Source organism: Microcaecilia unicolor, chromosome 4 (genome assembly GCF_901765095.1).
Source record: "Microcaecilia unicolor chromosome 4, aMicUni1.1, whole genome shotgun sequence".
Taxonomy (NCBI): Eukaryota; Metazoa; Chordata; class Amphibia; order Gymnophiona; family Siphonopidae; genus Microcaecilia; species Microcaecilia unicolor.
The window spans coordinates 26,650,663-26,656,662 of NC_044034.1; positions in this window are offsets into that span (position 1 = coordinate 26,650,663).

Sequence of the window (6,000 nt, forward strand, 5' to 3'; positions counted from 1 at the left end):
GAACAACACCAGAAATGCTGGAAACTAATGCCGAGCAAATTTTATTTGCACTGTAAGAGGGGGAGGAATGTGCCTGGCACATGTGCACAAGAGTTTTGCAGTAAGCGTGGCTCTAGTGCACATGCACCAGACAAACCTGGAAGTGAAGCGTTCATTGGCGCCGTTCCTCTGTGCCTTTAAATATGAGCCTTTCAAAACTTTTTTTTCACTGGAAGGCTTATATTTAAGCGCATCGAACAGGAGCCAGCGTGTGCTTTCATTTTTGGCTTAGCTCTGTCTCGCACACATGTGTTTTTCACTCCCAATGCTTCCAGGCTTCCAGGTGCTTCCTTCTGCTTCCAAGTTCAATCAAAACTGGTAGATTTTAAGGAGCACCTCATAGGAAATCATCTCTTCAAATACCCTAACACCAGCTCTGATCTGGTGTTAGGTTTCCAGCGGTAAGGGTGGCGTTGTTTTGTGCGCTGTTCTCTGAACATTGGGGAAGGAATAGGAAATGACGCCATTAACATTTGCCTACATTTAAATATGATTAATGCTAATTTTTGGTGGAGATGCAAAGTCAACATTGTATAGACGCCAAGCTTCCATCCCATGTAGAAGAATTAACTGAATGATACTAACAAATATTTGAATTTGTTTAACTGCATCTTTATTGAATGTTATATTTATTTATTTATTTATGTATTTATGTATTTATTTATTTTATTTATTTTATTTATTTATTGTACATTTATACCCCACATTTTTCCCACAGTTTTGCAGGCTCAAAGTGGCTTACAATGCACTGATAGGCTGTCTCCAGATCAGAGGTGGCACCAGTGTTGCCAGGTGGGCGGTTTTACCGCCCAATTGGGCGGTTTTCCGCGACCCGCCGCGGGCAATTTTTGCCCGCGGCGGATTGCGGTTTTTTGGGCTTCTTTTTTGTCTTTTGGGCAGTTTTTAGGCGTTTCTTTCGGCCGCGGGGGGCGGGGTTAGTGACGGTTTGGGCGGGGTTAGTGATGTTCTGGGCGGGGCCGATGACGGGGGAGGCGGGGCCGATGACGGCGGGGGTGGGGTTGATGACGGCGGGGGCAGGGGTGATGACGCGGGGGTGGGGGTGTCAGGGGTGGGGTTTGAGTTTGGGTGGGTTTTGGGCTGGATTTAGGCTGGTTTGGGTGGGAAAAAAATTTTCCACCTGGCAACCCTGGGTGGCACGATTACAATTAAAATTAAAATAGAAGGAACGGGGAAAGAAGTAAATAGGGAAGGATAAGGGAGTCCAAAATGTAGTTCTTTGGAAAGACTGCAGGTAATACGTTGAATCCTTGGAGTTGGCTGAACCTCGACTGGCTAGAAGAGATGTAAATCGACCAGACACACCAAGATGACCTCGCACGACGGAGTTGGAGGTGAAATCCGCTCCTCTAACCGTCCCCTCCTACTCCCAGGGCAACTGGCGCAGCGACCCACACACTCGCAGACATCTTCAACGGTAAACAGCAGTAGACACATATTGGCAGCTAACAAACAGTCACATCAGGCCGCTAACGCAATTGGAATGGGCAGGACAGCACTTTCCAGGAGGACCCAACGGTGCCGCCGCAACGACCAACGGCCAGCAACCGACCAAGCGGTAGGCCAACGTCAGCGGGAGACCCGCAGCGCTGAAGAAGCCAGCGGCCCGGAGGAACAGACAGATGGCCGCAGTCGGTGGGTCAAACGAGCCCCCTGCAACGCGCCGGACCCCGCTAGGTGATCCAGAACCGGTCCGCACCCACCTGCAGCCGCCACCACGCCCCCGAAGCAACCGCGCCACACCTCCGCCCGACGCTAGAAGGGAAACAATTGACCGATATCAAGGGAACTGGCAACAACCTAAGCTCCACGGTCAACAGCGATGGCACAACCAAAAAGATCGGGCCAGACCGCGGCCAGGCAACGGGCCGCAGCGGCGATGGCAACAGGAGCCGACGGCGCCTGCGTCCGCTATCCGGCAGCCATTTTATGGTAAAAATATTACTGTCAGCGATTTCTGGTTGACTGTGGCTAAGATTTAAAAGCTATATTTAATTAACGTGCAGGATACGTTTAGATGGCTGGAGGATTTTAAAGCATTTCATCCCAAGGAGTCAGAATTTCTTTTTTTGTCCATCTTTTAGTCAACAAAAGGGTGAGGTCGCTGGTGTCATGAAATGAAATCAGAACAATGGGTCTCATATTTGATCAGCTTAAACTGACTGCGGGGTTTCTTTATGAGTAAACTCTATTGCAATCTGTTTTGCATTATATTTTACAACTAGGGTGGAGGATGGGCAGGTATGATTATTATTATTATTAACATTTGTATAGCGCTACCAGACGCACGCAGCGCTGAACACCTGTGTGGAAACGTCACTCTGACTTGCCCTCACAGCCAGGCTGGCCTCCACCCCACCTCCTGCTTATCCCCCCCCCCCCCCCCAAACCAGATATTTCTGTCTAGAGATGCCACTGCTGCCCAGCCCACAGAGTTAGAATTATGCTTTCAATAACTCGTCTTAACACTTTGCATTGTCTCTAAAGAACGTTTTAAATTCCTGAACTGTTAGGTTATAAATGACTGCAACGTGTTAACTCTAGAACAATGCTACCAAAGAGTGAGAATAGCAAATAATCCCGCCATGAGTGAAAGTATTAATCTTCATTCCTGTGTCTTTAGTCATTTCCAGTTCTGACACCGCAACAGTTACCGTGTAGGAATGTCAGAGGAATGACATCACCCCTCCCCATGAGCTCTACATCCCACAGCTGGAGTTTCTAGTTCAGTTTGGCTTGCAAAATGTTGCACAGGCTGCAGAAACTTTCTGAAATGTGAGAATCTGTTTTGCACATCTAGCAGACCTCTCAGATTGGAGGGGCTGAGGGATGCTCCAGAGGCTGGGGCGTAACATCACTTCTAGGGTCCGTAGCCCAAAATATGCAACTCTCAAACTTCTTTTCTTTGGCACACAGACAGTTAAGAGTCATCTGATAATGAACTTAAATTTTTTTTTTGTTACATTTGTATGCTGTGCTTTCCCACTCATGGCAGGCTCAATGTGGCTTACATGGGGCAATGGAGGGTTAAGTGACTTGCCCAGAGTCACAAGGAGCTGCCTGTGCCTGAAGTGGGAATTGAACTCAGTTCCTCAGGACCAAAGTCCACCACCCTAACCACTAGGCCACTCCTCCACTGTTGCTACTATTTGAAATTCTACATGGAATGTTGCTATTCCACTAGCAACACTCCATGTAGAAGTCGGCCCTTGCAGATCACCAATGTGGCCCCACAGGCTTCTGCTTCTGTGAGTCTGGCAGGACGTCAGACTCACAGAAACAGAAGCCTGCGCAGCCTTCTACATGGAATGTTGCTAGTGGAATAGCAACATTCCATGTAGAATCTCCAATAGTAGCAACATTCCATGTAGAATCTCCAATAGTATCTATTTTATTTTTGTTACATTTGTACCCCACGCTTTCCCACTCATGGCAGGCTCAATGCGGCTTACGTGGGGCAATGGAGGGTTAAGTGACTTGCCCAGAGTCACAAGGAGCTGCCTGTGCCTGAAATGGGAATTGAACTCAGTTCCTCAGGACCAAAGTCCACCACCCTAACCACTAGGCCACTCCTCCACTCCATAATTAGCATTAATAGTTAGGTACAGTAAATTCAAATGGCAAAAAGTGACTAGGAGACTTCTTTGAGGGAATAATATCCAGCCTGTGGCGATTGGCCGTTTTTAAGCTGCTGACAGGCGTGGGCTGAATTAAGCCTGGCTGTTCAATGCCAGGTCGTATCTAGGCTCCAGCGCTGAATAGCCGGGTCACTGTGGTTACCCGAAGATATTAACTGAAATTCAGGTGCCTGATTAGCTCATCAGTTAGGTCAACCTTTTTGCTGTTCTAACTTTATGCACTCAGGAGCCCTTTTACTAAGGTGCGCTGAAAAATGGCCTGCGGTAGTGTAGGCGCGTGTTTTTGACAATTTCACAAGTCATTTACTGGAGCGTAAGGGGTTTTGAACTGCCCCCCTGTATGTGGCCTAACAGCACAGTGCTGGTACTTTTACCTGGATATTAGTGGAGGGGTTCTCGGGTTTGGGATTAGGCCGGGAGAAACACTATAACTTGGAGTTTTGCATTTTCAAAATCCTGGCACCTGTTGTTTTTCAAGTAAAAAGTACCCGAAGAAAAAGCAGGTGTGAATATCTACTGGCATGGCTCCCCCTGGGCAGTTTTCAAAGGGACACTATGCTTGTACTTCCTTGTAAAAGTAACTGCGGACTTTGCATCAGAACCCGTACGGGGAAAATTTAAAATACCAGAGTTTGTCCCAACGGCATAGTCAGGACCAAGAGCCCGATGTACAAAGCTTACTGTACTCTCGGTACCCTTCTCCACCACCGCCAACTCCAGGCTTCGCTCATTCTGCCTCGCCTCACCCTATGCTTGGAACAACCTTCCTGAGCCCTTACGCCAAGCCCCCTCCCTGCCCGTCTTCAAGTCTTTGCTTAAAGCCCACCTCTTCAATGCTGCGTTCGGCACCTAACCCTTACCGTTCAGTGAATCCGGACTGCCCCAATTTGACTGCCCCTATCGGACCGACCGTTCACTTGTCTATTAGATTGTAAGCTCTTTGAGCAGGGACGGTCTCTCTTTGTTAAATTGTACAGCGCTGTGTAACCCTAGTAGCGCTCTAGAAATGTTGAGTAGTAGTAGTAGTACTTGCAATGTTCGCTTTAGAGTGGTTGTAGCCAGTCTAAAGCAAATGGTATTTAACGTCTAATGCACAAAGAGTTTCTGTATCCATTTTACCGTTTGCCACAGCAGCTACTGATAACCCCATGCAAAAGTAGGTTTTGCTCTTTCCTTGCTGATAGGGAAGGGGAAGGGAAATGGGACTTGATATACCGCCTTTCTGAGGTTTTTGCAACTACATTCAAAGCAACTACATTCAACTACATATATGGTTTCTACAGGATCATCAACCTCTCTGCCTCATGTTCACTGCAATGTGGTGTCCCTCAGGGGTCAGTTATTTCACCCCTCCTGTTTAACATCTTTCTTAGTTCTTTGGCTCTTCTCATTCAAGAACATAACAAATTTTTGTTAATATATAGAGATGACATCCTGTTGATTTTTCCAGTTTCAGCTTCACTTCCAGATTGTAAGCTCTTTGAGCAGGGACTGTCTTTCTTCTATGTTTGTGCAGCGCTGCGTATGCCTTGTAGCGCTATAGAAATGCTAAATAGTAGTAGTAGTAGATATCTCCCGGTTACAAACTTGTCTTTTGGCCATCTCTCAATGGCTTTCACAGCATGGAATGGTTTATAATCCATGTAAAATGGTAGCATCTTGAATTTCTGGTTCTCTTTCAGTTCCTTCTATTCCATTCAATTTGTTTAATATATTAGGTACACCTGTAACTTCACTCCATTACCTAGGAGTTATTTTTGAATCTAAGGAAAGGTGCACTAGCATTTTTAGCATGCATTAAAAGCTAAAGATGCCCCTATATTTCTATGGGTGTCTCTAGTGTTTAGTGCACACTAAAAATGCTACCACACCTTTGTAAAAGACCCCTTAAAAATTATCTTTTCGTTTTCACATTTCTCAAGTAGTTAAAAAGGGTTTCTACTGGTTTCGTCGGATACGATCTATTAGTCACTATCTACGTTTCTCTGTTATTCAGGGCCGGTCAAACCCGGTAAGCGGGGTAAGCACCGCAGGGGGGCACCTGCCTTCAAGGGCGCTGCTGCGCCGCCATACCGCGCCGCCCTTGGGGGTTTAAATCTTTAATTTACTTCCATCCCAGCAGCCGCGTCATTTGAAAGCCCTGCCCGTCTCTAGCCTTCCCTCCCTTCGTGAGTTCGTTCCGCAGAGTCACGCCTTCTGACATCATTTCCTCGAGGGCGGGACTCTGAGGGAATGAACTCATAGGGGCAGGGTGGGAGAAGAGAGAAAGGAGATGCTGGGGGAGGGGGCGCCAGAGACCCTAGGA